At 46.3% G+C, this 15288-nt stretch overlaps 2 long non-coding RNA genes across 2 annotated transcripts in view; one reads left to right on the forward strand and one right to left on the reverse strand.

Moving 5' to 3' along the window:
- LOC102455932 (uncharacterized) overlaps positions 1 to 15288 on the forward strand; it is a 45444-nt gene that overhangs the window by 2074 nt on the left and 28082 nt on the right. The gene's annotated exons all lie outside the window — the stretch shown is intronic.
- LOC102455772 (uncharacterized) lies at positions 2188 to 7882 on the reverse strand. The gene is made up of 4 exons (XR_332963.4): positions 7461 to 7882; positions 4259 to 4346; positions 3277 to 3403; positions 2188 to 2413 (listed from the first exon to the last, which is right to left on the reverse strand). It is a non-coding gene; the product is annotated as an uncharacterized LOC102455772 (long non-coding RNA).

A 15288-nucleotide genomic window follows, 5' to 3' on the forward strand; every position in this document is an offset into this window, starting at 1 on the left:
ATGATTAGGGGTTTGGAACAGGTCCCATATGAAGAGAGGCTAAAGAGATTTTCAGCTTAGAAAAGAGGAGACTGAGGGGGGATATGATAGAGGTTTATAAAAACATGAGTGGTGTGGAGAGGGTGAATAAAGAAAAGTTCTTCATTAGTTCCTATAATAGAAGGACTAGAGGACACCACATGAAATGAATGGACAGCAGGTTTCAAACTAATAAGCAAAAGTTCTTCTTCACACAGCACATAGTCAATCTGTGGAACTCCTTGCCACAGGAGGCTGTGAAGGCTAGAACTATAACAGTATTTAAAGAGAAGTTAGATAAATTCATGGAGGTTGGGTCCATGGAGTGCTATTAGCCACGGGGTAGGAACGGTGTCCCTGTCCTCTGTTTGTGGAAGACTGGGGATGGATGCCACGAGACAAATTGCTTGGTCATTGTCTTCGGTCCATCCCCTCCAGGGTACCTGGTGTTGGCCGCTGTCGGCAGACAGGCTACTGGGCTAGATGGACCTTTGGTCTGACCCAGTACGGCCGTTCTTATGTTCTTATGTTCTAAGCTCAGGGGTCAGGGTCAGGGGTTTCACTGGACCAGCTTGATTTTCATGCACACCTGCTCCTGGGTTCGCATGTGGCCTTCGATGGCCAGGCTGGCAGCTAGACGGCCGCATTCCTGTGCCTAGTGCAGAGATCGTGGACATTAGAGGCTTCCCCCCAAACCTCGATGTGGTCCACGATCTCTGCACTAGACCAGGCGGGCGCCCGCCTCTTGTGGCCCCGGGCAGGCTCCTGGGAGCTACCAGCCTGGTCCTGGGAAGAGGCAGAGGGCAGGATGGCAGCGGGTGGCTGGCTCATGCCATGCAAGGTGCAGGGTCTGCTGGCTGGGTGCTGGCAGGCTTGCAACTGGCACGAGCACCGTAGCCAGACCGTGCCCCTTTAAGGGCTCCGAGGCCGGGAGGGGGACAGAAAAGTTTCCCTGGGACCCTAAGGACTAGCCTCCACCTAGTTTGAATTAAGTGGCTACACAGCCCTTAATTCAAACTAGTTAATTCGAACTAGGCATTAGTCCTCGTAGAATGAGGTTTACCTAGTTCGGATTAAGACTCTGCCAGTTCGAATTAAATTCGAACTAGGGGTTTGTATGTGTAGCTGCTATTAAAGTTAATTCGAACTAACGGCTGTTAGTTCGAATTAACTTTGTAGTGTAGACATACCCTTAGTAAGGTTATTTTGCCATTTAGCACTACTTTAAGCCTCTCTTCCAGGTCTAGGTCCTTAAATTGGAAAATAAACTAAATGCAATGAATATTAGTCCGGATGTTTAAAAGATACAAACCATGGTGCTTCTCACTTCTCAGAGGAGCTTTTTCTGAATGTCCTCTCTGTACTATTGGCCCTATCCAAAGCCCAGGAAAGACAACAGTTGTCTTCCCTTTCATTCCAGGCATGTTTGTACTAGGCCATGGCTCTTCAATTGGTGCAGATGTTCAGAGTGTAATTCTAGCTATATGGAATCAATGACAACACTCCCAGGGTATGTCTACACTACCACCCTAGGTTGAACTAGGGTGGTTAATGTAGTCATGCGAACTTGCAAATGAAGCCCGGGCTTCATTTGCATGTTGCCAGGTGCCGCCATTTTTAAATGTCCGCTAGTGCGGACTCCGTGCCCGCGGCTACACGCGGCACGAACTAGGTCGTTCGGACTAGGCTTCCTATTCCGAACTACCTGTACGCCTCGTGGAACCTTTCATAGCTTAGGCCAAACTCCTTCTGACATCCCAGATAGCAGATGATGCAAATGTGCTTCACCGAGGAGTTGGGTTGTGTAAGCAACAGTTGCTAATTAAGCTAACCACAAATTCCCCTTTAATTGTAAAGCAATTTTATCTTTTACCAGTTTCTTGCATAGTATGTGCTACATGCCTAGAAATTCATAATAAAGACATAGTATACGAAACACTAACTTGTGGTGGAGAAATAATATGTGACTTTAGAAACGATAGAGAGCATTAAAATTTATCCTAGATATTCTGCAACAAAGCCCTGCAGGCTGAGAAAGTTTCATTTCCAAAATGATCTCTCAAAAAAATGCTGAAAGCATTTTAGACCATGCTGTGTGTTTTAGACAGAAGTTTCTCTCTCTCTCTCTCTCTCTTTCTCTCTCTCTCTCTTCCTCTCCCCCTATGATAGAAGCAGTCCCCTTGTCTCCCGTCAACACACACACACTTTGGCATGATTATCTCACACCTGCTTGCTTTTATTAAAAGGAGAATAACAAATCATTTATGGGTGATACAAGGGCTCCTTTCTGGAATTTCTTATTTCCAGCTGAAATGAATGGCACTTCAAGGTTCCACTGAGGTGATTCATCCACCTGGTGATTTTAGAAGCAAGTGGCTATCTGTCAAACTACTTCCTGTACAAAAAGAAAAGAATCAGATTCTGATGTTTCTTCCTATAAAACAAGAATAGTATGATGCTTCCTTTCAAATCAAATGCCATGAAAGGAACATGCTAGCATTGAAAGATGAGTGAAAAGGTTCTGGGTTAATTCTTGGTTAATCCACTGTCCCCACTACAACATAATGTTAAAGTTTCAAAATGCATGGATATATATATCACAGCTTCACCTCTCTTGCCCCGCTCATCCTTTCTGGGATTTAAGTTAGTGTGAAAGTCCCTTATTCCCTCCCAATTCTTTTTCCAGGAATTGTTTCTCCTGCAACTTTATTTTGATCAGCTGAACAGCCTTTATAGCAGTGGTTCCCAAACTTTTCGGCATCACACCCCCTTTTTGATTTTTGAGAAACCCTCACACCGCACCCCAATAGCAGCAAAAATTTGCTGAGCAAAAAAAAAAAAAAAAGGGCAGAAAAACAAAAATAGCAGCAAAACTTGGGGAGGGGGAGATTGATTGGGAGGCTGGGTCACCTTGCGCCCCCCCTGGAATTTCTTCACACACACCCAGGAGGGCATGCCCCCCAGTTTGGGAACCCGTGCTTTACAGCAATCAGAAAGAAGGAGAAAAGCAGATTCCCAATGTGGTCATGTTAACTTTACAGAGGAAATCTTCATGCTTAAAACATTCACCTTCTTCTGAACAATCCAAGCATTGTCATTGCTGAGATTCTACTAATGACCTCTCCTGGTTTTCAAATGGGGGAAAATATAGGGCTAAGAGCTGAGCTGCTTTAAGGAGGGAAGGATTCATGAGTTCCTAAATGGAGAGAGAGTTTTGAAAATTCCTGCTCATACGCCCTTGAGGGATGTTTTGCTTACTTGCGACAGCAGTGGCCATATGGAATGCACTTGTCAAAGTACTCAGATGGGGTGGGACATCGCCAAAAGAAGCAAAAGCCCCCTCGGTGTTTACATCCCCCAGGGGTCACTATGGCCCGGGAGAATCCTGAGAACGAAAAGAAGCATGAATCACCATTCTGCTGAAAAGGACAAGTAAGGGCTGTGACTCCAGGATACCAGGTATTTCTCAGTTCCCGAGACATGGCCAAGCTAGACTCATTATCTTCCACTGTAAAAGTTTATCATGGCTCTAGCACTGCTTAAATGGTTGTAGTTCTTGCCAAATTCAACAACAGCCTCTAAGTAGAGAATGGAGCAATTTAATTAAACTAGGACACTGACTGGCTGGAGATTATAGAACCATAGCCCTGAGCAGGGATGTCCTTCCCTGCCCCGTGCCTTTAAGGGACGTAAAGCAAGTGGCTGCCTACATAACTTCCCTTTGTGGATGGGCTGTAGTTTTGATTCCCTCTGGCTCTAACCGTGATGTGCCACATTGTATCAACAATGCTAAAGAGGGGTAACTGTAGGGTTATCATATCTGAACTTTCAAAAAAAAGGACATTCCTGAGAGGGCATGTATCTGTATCAGTATCTACCAACTCACATTGTATAAATGTGTTATATAGTTATAGTCAGGACTCGACAGTATAGGTAATCTATCCACCATGGGCAAGTAGATTATAGCCCGGCATGGTGCCGCAGTACGATCAGTGCATGCGCAGCATGCTGAGCCGCGCGGCTGGTGAGCGGGGTTTGCCGCAGCTTGGCAAGCCCTGGTTATGGTTATAGATAGTTCTATCTATATAGAATATATAACACTTTAATGGCTGTTCTTTCAGGCAGGGGCGAGAGCTTATAAAGAATGTAGAAAAAAATTAAAATGGACAGAATTAGACAATCTTAGTACATGTTCCTAGGTAGCTTTCTGTATCATTGATTGTTTTCATTGACATCTTACCTGGAGCATTCATGAGCACCAAGAAGACAACAGAGAAGAGCAGGTAAAGGATCTTCATCGCTGAAGCTGGACCAGGAACTCGGTGTCACTGAAGACAAAAAACACCAAGACAGAGAGCATTAGGGCATTGGGAATGGTGGCATCTTGAACTATAAAAATATTGCTGTAATCTAAATTGCTGTACAACAAGTGAGGTTCCGCAGGGGTCTGTTTTGGAACTGGCTCTCTTCAATATCTTCATCAACGATTTAGATATTGGCATAGAAAGTACGCTTATTAAGTTTGCAGATGATACCAAGCTGGGAGGGGTTGCAACTAGTCTGGAGGATAGGGTCATAATTCAAAATGATCTGGACAAATTGGAGAAATGGTCTGAGGTAAACAGGATGAAGTTTAATAAAGACAAATGAAAAGAGTGCTCCACTTAGGAAGGAACAATCAGTTTCACACATATACAATGGGAAGCGACTGTCTAGGAAGGAATATGGCAGAAAGGGATCTAGGGGTTATAGTGGACCACAAGCTGAATATGAGTCAGCAGTCTGATGCTGCTGCAAAAAAAGCAAACATGATTCTGGGATGCATTAACAGGTGTGTTGTGTGCAAGACACGAGAAGTCATTCTTCTGCTCTACTCGGCACGGGTTAGGCCTCAGTTGGAGTATTTTGTTTAGTTCTGGGCACAGCATTTCAAGAAGGATGTGGAGAAATTGGAGAGGGTCCAGAAAAGAGCAACAAGAATGATTAAAGGTCTAGAGAACATGACCTATGAGGGAAGGTTGAAAGAACTTGGTTTGTTTAGTTTAGAAAAGAGAAGATTGAGGGGGGACATGATAGCCGTTTTCAGGTATCTAAAAGGGTGTCATAAGGAGGAGAGAGAAAACTTATTCATCTTGACCTTTGAGGATAGAACAAGAAGCAATGGGCTTAAACTGCAGCAAGGGAGGTTTAGGTTGGACATTAGGAAAAGGTTCCTAACTGTCAGGGTAGTCAAACATTGGAATAAATTGCCCAGGGAGGTTGTGGAATCTCCATCTCTGGAGATATTTAAGAGTAGGTTAGATAAATGTCTATCAGGGATGGCCTAGACAATATTTGGTCCTGCCATGAGGGCAGGGGACTGGACTCAATGACTTCTCGAGGTCCCCTCCAGTCCTAGTATTCTATGATTCCGTGAAATCATATTTTTCATGTGTTTTGTAAATAATTTAATCAATCAATTACTTTCATTCACTTTCTAAAGGAAATCTCTTTTTCCTTAGCCAAAGTACAGACTAGAGATGCGTTGCATAGTTATGCGTTTGATTGCCCAAAATAGAATTATAAACAATTAAGAAATTACCCAAAACTAAAGAAAGGCGGTTAGATGCTCACATGTATGAAATTTCTAAGAATGACTTCATCATATGCCGATACAATTTACCAAGAAATAATAATGGTTTTATCATAGTGTTATTATTTAGGAAAATTTGATCTTCATTCTGTGATACACTGGGGAGGTGACATTATTACCAACATTAATGTAGAAGTGCTTAAATGCAGATTCTTGCTCATTTCAGATTAAACTATTCTCCAGTGGAATTACAGGAGTCCTGATGTCACTGCAACCCAAGAACTCTAAGGTTAGAATTTAGAAACTCTAAGACAAGTCACATAAGAACTTACACTGTCACACAATGAACCCCAGACGTACAGATAATGATTTACAGCAGCGGTTCTCCACCTTTGTTCTATCTTGTTCCATGCATCTTGTTCCATGCCCAATATTAGCATTCATTTTACCTGCACCTGACCTCTGTTCTTTTACAATAGTGGGGATACTGCCACGCTGTAGTGGGAATGTGCTTGTGACATCAGGGAGCATTTCAATGCACATAATCAATAGTTGCCAAGTTTTCAGGGCCACATTTTTTAACTTCAGCACCAAACTTCATTTTTCGTGCTGGTATTTGCAGAGCCCAAGACTGACAGTGCTTCCAAGTGCTTAATAAGCACCCCGGAGGCTGCTCTCTCATGTGACTACACCCGCCCGTCTCTCCTTCTTTCCTTTTTTCTCTACTTCACCCTTATTTCTGCTTCCCTTTGTTCCTTTACATCCATCTATTCCCTTTAACTCCTCCCTGCCCTTTCTCTCCTTGAAATCTTTCCCTTTCAGTCTTGATCATATCCCCTTACTGGCTGTGTCTACACTACACCTCTCTGTTGACAGAGAGATATAGATTAGGCACGTCGAAATTGCTAATGAAGCAGGGATTTAAATATCTTCATTAGAATAAACATGGCTGCCACTTTTTCAAAATGGAGCTTTTTCGGAAAAAAAGGCAGTCTAGATGCGGATCTGTCGAAGAATAAACCCTTTTTCGACAGATCCTGTAAACCTCATATTTTGAGGAATACAGGATCTGTTGAAAAAGGATGTATTCTTCGACAGATCAGCATCTAGACTGCCTTTTTTTTCGAAAAGCTTTGTTTCGATAAAAAGCGGCAGCTATGTTTATTCTAATGAAGTGTGGGATATTTAAATCCCCAACTTCATTAGCAATTTCAACGAGCTTGATTTGCATCCTTCTGTTGACAGAGGGATGCAGTCTAGACATATCCACTCTCTTTCTTTATTGCCTGTTAACTCTCTTTCTTTCCCCATCTTTCTGCCCTCCTCCATACCTTCTCCCTCATTTATATCCCCCTTTCTCATTGTCATCATACCTTTCTCTGGAAATCTCAAGTTCATCCATGGGCAATTAACTAACTCAGGACTGCTGTGGAGACACACTAGCCATTCGAATGACTAGGATTATAACTAGGATTACCAGATAAAACTAGAATACCTAGGATTCCCAGATAAAAGCAATTTGAGTAACTGACATTAACCTGTAGATGGCTTTATCTCCTGTAGCTTTGAGTAACCAACTTTTCATTGTGGTAAAGATAACAATTGTATTGCCACTTTTCCAGTCAAATTGGCATGAAGGTGTGTTCTGCAGCTCAGACACACACACACACACACACACACACACACGCACACACACACCCCAAGAAGTTTCTCATGATATCCTAGAAAGTTCATTCAGGCAGTTCACTCACTCAAGAGGTTACAGCCATATTATTCTTCAGTTTCTTGGTCTCACGGTCTACTCCCTAGACAGGACTTTTAAAGGAAACATTAGCAGGGTTATTATCAGAGAAGTGACTATAGTCGTTACCACAGAGGAAGCGCTCCCAGCAACCAAGTGATGACAGTCCAGCTTGCTGTCTCTTGTCCTGATGTTTTAGCTTCACAGAGTGATGCTTTGACCCAAACTCCCTGTTTTATAGATTTTGTAAAACTGCTTTGAGCCAATCAGAAGATGACCCCAGCTTCTGGGGAAGATTTCAATTAACCAACCACAGTCTGGATGTTGTGATTCTTGCAACTCTATGAAAAATGCCACTGTCTCTGTGCCAAAAATCTTGTGCCATCTCAGATTGTGTAGGACACATTAGGTCACAGTGGTCTGTACAAAATATCTTAGGACACTTAACGGACACCTTCTGGTTTGGCTCTGATCAGCAGCTGACTTCTGCAGGCCACTTCCATCAGACTTAACAATAATTGTCAAAAGGACAGATACAAATTGTTTGTGTGCCAAGCCCGGTGAAGACAATGGTACCTGCTGGTGCTAAGCACCTCTCCAGGTTTGTCTCATTCACATGATTCAGGCAGGAGAGAAAGAGAAGAGGGTGGGCTGACACTCTGCCTATGAAAATGAAAAAAAAAATGCAAGAAAAGGGTTCTATGATAGAAGTCAAGGATGAGGATTGCGTGCTCTGCCGTGCTCTCGCTGGTCTCTGAATGTCCCCCTCAGGAGTCAGGCCTCTGATACCAACAGTCCTGGGATGAACTTTAACAATTCTCCCAAGCTCAGGATATGTCTACTCTGAAATCAGAGGTGTCACTACAATATAGGGACACTCACCCACTCTAGCTTTGAGCTACCTAGCTGAGGTACCAACAGCAGCAATGCCACGGAAGCACAGTCTAGAAACTCAAGTGGCTGTATCTAGACTGGCAAGTTTTTCCACAAAAGCAGCCGCTTTTGCGCAAAAACTTGCCAGCTGTCTACACTGGCCACTCGATTTTGCGCAAGAGCACTGACTTCATAATGTACAAAATCAGTGCTTCTTGTGCAAATACTTTCATGCTCCCGTTCAGGTAAAAGCCCTTTTCCGGAAATGCTTTTGCGCAAAAGGGCCAGTGTAGACAGCTAAAAACTGTTTTGCGCAAAAAAGCCCCGATGGCGAAAATGGCGATCAGGGCTTTCTTGCGCAAAACCACATCTAGATTGGTATGGACGCTTTTCCGCAAAAAGTGCTTTTGCGGAAAAGCGTCCATGTCAATCTAGACGCCCTTTTTCGCAAATGCTTTTAATGGAAAAACTTTTCCGTTAAAAGCATTTGCGGAAAATCATGCCAGTCTAGACATAGCCAAGTGATACCATGTAGACTTTGACAGTCCTTGCTGCTGCCTACACTGCCAGTGTTTCACTGCTTTTGTAATTCTAGTTAGCTAGGTATAGCTAACTCTGGTACCTCAAAACAGGCTGGAGACACACCTCAACCTAGGGACACACCTTGTGACCATGGTGTAGGTGCAATATTCCATCTATGTCAACCACTTATTATTAAGTCAGTCTGGCTTGTGCCAGATAACCCATCTCTGGAGATAACACATCTTCTGTGAACAAGAAAGCTGATTTAGCAAATGGAACAAAGCAATGGAGAAAAAGAATTCAAGAGAAAAAAGAGCCGGAACACCTGTTTAGATGTAAAAAATCTCTGAGGAGGAGCAGTGTTAGAACAACAAGTAGTCCTGTGACACCTCAGAGCATGGGGTACCCAAACTGGGGGGTGTGAAGAAATTCCAGGGGGAGTGCAAGGTGACCCAGCCTCCCCCCCTTGTTGTTTTTTTGCTCAACGGCTGTGTCTAGATTGCACCCCTTTTCTGTAAAAGGGATGCAAATTAGACACAGCACAATTGCAAATGAAGCGGGGATTTAAATCTTCCCCGCTTCATTTGCATAAACATGGCTGCCGCTTTTTTCCGGCTCGGGGCTTTGCCGGCAAAAAGCGCCAGTCTAGACGGGGATCTTTCAGAAAATAAAGCCTTTTCCGAAAGATCCCTTATTCCTCTTAAAATCAGGAGATTTGTTCCTAAGCACCATGTGTTGTGATATCATATTACTGGGAAGTTGGCTCATTATCTGTCCCCTACAAATATTCTGTTCTCTTTTACACTGACTGGTACAAGTCAGGAGTAACTCCACTGAAACCATCATATTTACACTGGTGTAAAACTGGTGTCAGGGAGATCAGAATCAAACCCATGTTTTTCAATATAAAGACTAGAGCAAGTTTACCAAAGGCAAATCCTTCAGCTATTTCAATCAATCACATCTCCCAAAAGACGTACTTGATCCCACTCCAAATATTCTGGTGCACTGTGATGGCAGGGTGGGGAATCAGGCCTTGTGGTTCCTGCCAGAAGCCCTGTGGTCCTACCACACCCCACCCCTTAAGGCAATAGGGAAATCCTCCAAGCAGGCTAGAGTGGCAGCAGAGGAATCAGAAAACTAGGAGCCCGGAAAGCCTTATAAAAGGAGCTAGTCAGTGTCTTTGGAGTCCTCAAGGTGTGCAGACTGGGGAACTGGCTGGCTGAGAGAGCCACAGCACCACACACAACTCTGTGGGTAGAGCTTAGTGAAGACCGATGGACACTGTTGGGACATTAAGATAAAGCCCTGAGGTAAGGGAGAGGATGTTGCTCCAGGAGAGGAAGACCTGGGGAACAGACTCAGAGGGTCAATTCCAGAGGGCACCAAGATGGGCCCCTGTTAAATGCATACTCCAGAAGGTCTTGTGTGATTCTCACCCAGGGTGTGTGAGACTCGGCTGGAGGGCTGAGTCACCAAAGAGCCTTTAAACAGCAATAGAGAAGCCCATGCGCTCAGCCAGAGCTTGAGGGAAGTGAGTGCCACCCTGTTACAAGCACAAACCAGAAAATTCAGGCCAGTTGTTTTCTATGTGAACTTTTCAGAGATGGGAAACAGTTTACTGAATAGTTTACAGAAGTCTTACTCAGTCCTTGTCAGCCTCCCTTGTATCAGCTTCCATAATTCTCTCCCTGCTGGGTGGCCACATCCTCTAAATAGCTGTAAGCCCCCCTCATTGTCTCACCCTGCTTTGGGATTGACTTTAAAGTCTGGCTCAGCCCCTTTCCTGAACCCTCCTCGTTTCTTTAACCTCCTCCCCCAGGGGCTGGAAGTGGGGATGCTGGGGTGCTACCGCAACCTGCGGCTGGAAATAGTTTACAGTTTGGTTGAGCGGTTCTCAGGACCCCCACTACATGGATTGCTCCCGCCTCCTCCTAGGTTCCTAATATCTATCAAACAAAGCATGGCCCAGAACCCAAACACAGCAGTCCCCAACCGCCGGCCCACCATAATGAATATGCAAATATGCCAATAAAATGTTGCCGCTCCACCAAAAGTTGGTGAATGGGTTTGTAAGTCCCTAGTGTCAAAGAGGCCAGGAACCGCTGCACTGACACAAAAAGGCTGGAATATAGAGAGCGAGAAAGCAGGCTGCTCCCTCAACGATGGGGTTCAACTCATCCCAACGCCTTTTGCCATGGCTCTCTGCAGACTGAGGGTGGAATTCACAGCTTGCACCCTTCCCTCCAAAACCCCAAGCCCACAAGCAGCAGCAGAATGCCCCATACAAACCTCATTTGATAGCGTGTAAGTGTAACCCCATTTTAAATACATCACACGTGGCATCCAGGTTTCCAGCCCCATTATTATAGAGGAGAACTAGAGGAAAAAGCACAGGGTGTGGGTGCTGGGCCCGCTGCTCTCTGTACCTGCCTCTGCTTAGTGCCACCCAGCCTTCCCCCTCCATATTGCCAGCTGCTTCACTGCCAGCACCTCTGCCCCACAGCCCTCTTGGCTCCCACGTGGGTATCTGTACAGCTCTGAAGGAGCCATTCTCCACAGAGTGGCTGTATCCCCGCTGCCCTCCAGCAATGGTATGAACCGTGAGTAAGGTTATTTTGCCATTTTTCCACTGTTCTAACAACCTCTCCATAAGGGATGGGTGCTTAAACTGCAAAGGAGGCAGTGATTCGAAAGGGCCAGGGACTCCCAGTGACCATCGCTGATACTGCAGCAGCAGCCGGACCCTTTAAATCCCTGCCAGAGCCCCAGGCAGCACAATCCAGGCAGTGCTGAAGGGTTGGCTGGGGGAGGCTAGTCCCCAACCTGCCCGTTGCCCCTTATGGGAGAATGGAGCCAGGGCGTCCCATCTGGCCCAGCAGCCCAGACAGTCTGCCAGCCCCCACTATGGTGCATAAAAGATACAGAATTCCATGCCCGGAAATCTCATGCCGCTCACTTCTCAGAACAGCTGATTTTTTAATTGCTCTCTCTAGTCTCGGCCGTATCCAAAGCCCACAAACGACAACAGTTGTCTTCCCCTTCATTTCAGGCACATTTGTACTAGGCCAAGGCTCTTCAGTTGGTGCCGATGTTCAGGGTGTAATTCTGGCCATACGGAATCAATGACAACACGCCCACTGACTTACCATAGAGCCAGCATTTCACCCTCCACTGGACTTTCCTTCAGGCAAGGGTTTGTCAACTGTAAAGATGCCACAGAGAAGACGGTATTTATAATTAACAAGAATGTCTTCAACAGCCAGGCATGGACCAGAATCCTTTCATAGCTAAGGCCAAACTCCTTCTGACATCCTGGATAGCAGATGATGCAACTGTGCTTCACCGAGGAGTTAGATTGTGTAAGCAACCATTGCTAATTAAGCTAACCACAAATTCTCCTTTAATTGGGAAACAACTTTATCTTTTATCAGGGTGGGGGTTTTGGATTTGTTTGGGTTTTTTGTTTTGTTTTATTTTTTGCATGTTATGTGCTACGTACCTAGGAACTCACAATGAAGACAGAAGAAGCTTCAGGGAGTAGCCACATTACTCTGTACAGGATAAACTTAAAAAACAACAAATGCTCTGGTAGCATTTTATAGACTAACAAAACATGTAGATGGTATCGTGAGCTTTCGTGAGAAGTGGGCTGTGCCATTTGTTGTTTAATAAAGACATACAGGCAGTCCCCGGGTTACATGGATCCGACTTACATTGGATCCCCACTTACAAACGGGGTGAGGCAACCCCGCACTAGCTGCTTCCCCCAGCAGACTAGGGAGACGTGAAGCTAGTGCCCCCCCCCCCCCCCCCCCCAGCAGCAGACCAGGGAGACTCGGAACGGCTTTTCTCAGCAGACACCTCAGCTTGAGAATAAAGGACTGAGGGTATGTCTACACTACAAAGTTAGTTCGAACTAACGGATGTTAGTTCGAACTAACTTTAATAGGTGCTACACTAGCGCTCCGCTAGTTCGAATTTGAATCGAACTAGCGGAGCGCTTAGTTCGAACTAGGTAAACCTCATTTTACGAGGACTAACGCCTAGTTCGAACTAGCTAGTTCGAACTAAGGGCTGTGTAGCCCTTTAGTTCGAACTAGTGGGAGGCTAGCCCTCCCCAGGTTTCCCTGGTGGCCACTCTGGCCAACACCAGGGAAACTCTATGCCCCCCTCCCGGCCCCGGACCCCTTAAAGGGGCACGGGCTGGCTACGGTGCCCGTGCCAGGTGCAAGCCTGCCAGCACCCAGCTAGCAGACCCTGCACCTGGCACGGCACAGAGCCACCCACCCGATGCCCCCCAGCCCACCCCCTCTTGCCGGGACCAGGCTGGCGGCTCCCGGGAGTTTGCCCTGGACCGCAAGAGGCGGGCACCTTCCTGGGCTAGTGCGGACATCGTGGACCTCGTCCACGATCTCCGCACTAGGCACAGGAAAGTGGCCGTCTAGGGCAGGAGAGCTGCCAGCCTGGCCACCCAGGACCAGGTGTGCATGAAAATCAAGGGGGTCCACTGAGACCCCCGACACTGAGCCCTGAGCTTACAATGGCCGTCCTGGGTCAGACCAAAGGTCCATCTAGCCCAGTAGCCTGTCTGCCAACAGCGGCCAACCCTAGGGACCCTGGAGGGGATGGACCGAAGACAATGACCAAGCCATTTGTCTCGTGCCATCCCTCTCCAGCCTTCCACAAACTTTGGGCAGGGACACCACTCCTACCCTCTGGCTAATAGGACTCCATGGCCCCAACCTCCATGACTTGATCTCACTTCCCTTTAAACTCTGTTCTAGTTGTAGCCTTCACAGCCTCCTGCAGCAAGGAGTTCCACAGGTTAACTATTTGCTTTGTCAAGAACAACAACTTTCTCTTACTAGTTTGAAGCCTGCTACCCATTCCTTTCCTTTGGTGTCCTCTAGTCCTTCTTTATGGGAACTAATGAAGAACTTTTCTGTATGCACCCTCTCCACCCAACCCCTTCTTTTAGAGACCTCTATCCTGTCCCCTCTCCGTCTCCTCTTTTCTAAGCTGAACAGTCCCAGTCTCTGTAGCCTTTCTTCATCTGGGACCTGTTCCCAACCCCTGATCATGTTAGTTGCCCTCCCCTCTCCCAGCCTTTCTCTTCCCCTCTCCCACCTCCTTTTCCCAGTCCCCCCCAGTTTTGTTCAATAAAGACAGAGTCAATGTTGGAAGAAACGTTATCTTTATTTTGTACATCAATAAGAAGGGGGGCTAGGGAAGGGTAAGTGGAAGGAGGTGAGGGAGGAATGGGGTACGAGCCCCCGATGGGGAGGACTGGGCTGGCTCTGCGGGCTTCTGGGGGTGGAAGCTCTCCTGCAGCCCCCCAATTACTCCCTCTCCCCAGATGGCAGCCTGCGGCAAGTGCAGCCGGGCTGATGGCCGAGTGGTGTGATGTGCCCAGTGTGGGCACTCAGGGCACTCCAAGCCAGAACTTCTTTGCAAGCGGGGCACCCCTTAGAACTGTGTGTCCGGGGTGGGGGTCGGGACCCTTTAAGCGCAGCCCTCGGCTAGCCTGAGACAGCATCTCCATGCTCTAAGTCCTCCTTTTATGCCCTGCCGGCACTGCTTCCGGCCATCCTTAAGCCCTGTCCAGAGTCCACTCAATGTGGACTTACTAGTTCGAACTAGCAAAACGCTAGTTCGAACTAGTTTTTAGTTCTAGATGCGTTAGTTCGAACTAGCTTAGTTCGAATTAACTAATTCGAACTAAGTTAGTTCGAACTAGCGCTGTAGTGTAGACGTACCCAGAGGGAAGTGAGGTGTGGGAGAATAAAACTGAGCTCTGGAGCAATGTTTGACTAGAGTTTCCCCTACAATATGTACCAGTTCTGACTTACATACAAATTCAACTTAAGAACAAACCTACAGTCCCTATCTTGTACGTAACCTGGGGACTGCCTGTAGTAGATGAAACACTGACTTGCTGTGGAAATATAGTGATCACACCAAAAAGAATAATGAAAGCATTTTAGTTCTGTGATGGGCAACCCAGACTAGTGAGTGGGCTGCATAAATGGCCCTCCTTCATCTCAATGGGCCATAAGATTGTTGCAACCAAGATGGACTCCCAGGATAAAGTAGTTTTGCTGGGCCCACGGAAAAGGTTCAGAAAAGGACAACAAAAATGATGAGGGGTTTGGAATAGGTCCCATATAAAGAGATTAAAAAGACTGGGAGCGGAATCGAGGCTCAGATCTTAAACAAGGGTGCGTCTTATTTCCGTTATTTTGAAATAATTGACGTAATTTCAAAATAAAAATGCGAGCATCTACACCAAGGCCACTCAACATGTGGCCTATGGGCCGCATGCAGCCTGCAGCCCATTTGTTTGAGGCCCGCGGTGTGATTTGGGTTTACACCAGGCTCCATATATGGCCCAGAGGTGGGATCCTTTGAACATGGCTTCCACTGGGAACACTCTCCACCACAGTGAGGTGTCGCCCAGGCGAGGTGAGAATTGAAAGACGCACGAGGACGGGCTGGCTGGAACAGGCAGGCACAAGGTGTTGGCATTTCTAGCCCCCAGAGAGGAGGTGCTGGGAGCACT

This window comes from Pelodiscus sinensis, chromosome 3, assembly GCF_049634645.1.
Source record: "Pelodiscus sinensis isolate JC-2024 chromosome 3, ASM4963464v1, whole genome shotgun sequence".
In the NCBI taxonomy this organism is placed as follows: domain Eukaryota; kingdom Metazoa; phylum Chordata; order Testudines; family Trionychidae; genus Pelodiscus; species Pelodiscus sinensis.